This window comes from Chlorocebus sabaeus, chromosome 24 (genome assembly GCF_047675955.1).
Source record: "Chlorocebus sabaeus isolate Y175 chromosome 24, mChlSab1.0.hap1, whole genome shotgun sequence".
NCBI lineage: Eukaryota > Metazoa > Chordata > Mammalia > Primates > Cercopithecidae > Chlorocebus > Chlorocebus sabaeus.
In genome coordinates, this window is record NC_132927.1 from 80,815,896 (window position 1) to 80,817,702 (window position 1,807).

Sequence of the window (1,807 nt, forward strand, 5' to 3'; positions counted from 1 at the left end):
CACACATGGGCACACCTGGCACCATACCCACCCAGGGCTGCCCACACATGTGCCCACCCTGCTGCATGCCCACTCTGTGCTGCCCACACAAGTCCCCACTGATATGGTTTGGGATTTGTGTCCCCACCCAAATGTCATGTCGAATTATAATCCCCAGTGTTGGAGGAGGGCGTTGGTGGGAGGTGACTGAATCATGGGAGCAGATTTCCCTTTTGTTGTTCTCATACTAGTGAGTTCTCATGAGACCTGGTTATTTTAAAGTGTATGGCACCTCCCACTTCCCAATCTTCCTCCTTCTCTGGCCGTGTAAAATGTGCCTCCTTCCTCTTTGCCTTCTGTCATGACTGTAAGTTTCCTGAGGCCCCCAAGCCATGCTTCCTGTACAGCCTGTAGAACTGTGAATCAATTAAATTTCTTTTCTTTATAAATTACCGGGTCTCAGGTAGTTCTTTTTTTAAAAATTTTTTTTCCTTTTAATTTTTCTTTGTCATCCTTGAACAGGGGCCATGCTAATGTTCTCTGCGTCACTCCAGTTTTAGTATATGTGCTGCCAAAGTGAGCACTCAGGTAGTTCTTTATAGCAATGCCAAAATTGGGACCAGGAAGTACCAGGAAGAGAAGAGAAGAGGCCTGAAAATGTGGAAGCAGGTTTGGAACTGGGTAATGAGCAGAGGATGGAACAGTTTGGAGATCTCAGAAGAAGACAGGAAGATGAGGGAAAGTTTGGAACATCCCAGAGACTTGTGGAATGGTTGTGACCAAAATGCTGATAGTGATATGGATGGTTAAGTCCAGGCTGAGGAGGTCTCATATGGAAATTAGGAACTTATTGGGAACTGGAGTCAAGGTCATTATTGCTATGCTTTAGCAAAGAGACTGGTGGTGTCGTAACCCTGCTCTAGGGATCAGTGGAACTTTGAACATGAGAGTGATGATTTAGGGTATCTAGCAGAAGAAATTTCTAAGCAGCAAAGCATTCAAGATGTGACCTGGATACTTCTAACAGCATATGGTCATATGCATGAGCAAGGAGATGATCTAAAACTGGAACTTATATTTATTAATAAAAAGGAAGCAGAGCATAAAAGTTTAGAAAAATTGTAGCCTGACCATGTAGTAGAAAAGAAAATCCCAGTCAGGTGCAGTAGCTGATGCCTGTAATCCCAGCACTTTGGGAGGCTGTGGTGGGTGGATCACTTGAGGCCAGGAGTTTGAGACCAGCCTGGCCAACATGGTGAAATCTCATCTGTACTAAAAATACAAAAATTAGGTGGGTGTGATGGTGCACATCTGTAATCCCAACTACTTGGGTGGCTAAGGCATGAGAATCACTTAAACCTGGGAGGCAGAGATTGCAGTGAACCAAGATCACACCACTGCACTCCAGCCTGGGTAACAGAGTAAGACTCCTCAAAAGATTTCAAAAAAAAGAAAAACCCATTTTCTGGGGGAGGAATTCAAGCCAGCTGCAGAAATTTGCATGAGGAGCTGAATGTCAATAGCCAAGACAATGGGGAAAATGTCTAAAAGGCACTTCAGAGATTTTGGCAGCAGCCCCTCCCATCTCAGGCCTGGAGTCCTAGTAGGGAAGAATGGTTTCATGGGCTGGGCCTAGGGTTCCACTGCCCTGTGCAACTTTGGGACACTGCTCCCTGTATCCTAGCCACTCCAACTTTAGCCATGGTTAAAGGGCTCCAAATATGTCTTAGGTAATGGCTCCAGAAGGTGCAAGCCAAGCCATCCAGTGTTGGTGGCTTCCATGTTGTTGTGTTAAGCCTGTGGGTACACAGAAGGCAAGAGCTGAGGC

General features: G+C 45.7%; 1 non-coding gene across 1 annotated transcript; it reads right to left on the minus strand.

Annotated features, from left to right (window-relative positions):
* Positions 1-456: 456 nt before the first annotated feature.
* LOC119619230 (U6 spliceosomal RNA) lies at positions 457-563 on the minus strand. Its single transcript, XR_005235646.2, has one exon. It is a non-coding gene; the product is annotated as a U6 spliceosomal RNA (small nuclear RNA).
* Between the last annotated feature and the right edge of the window lie 1,244 nt (positions 564-1,807).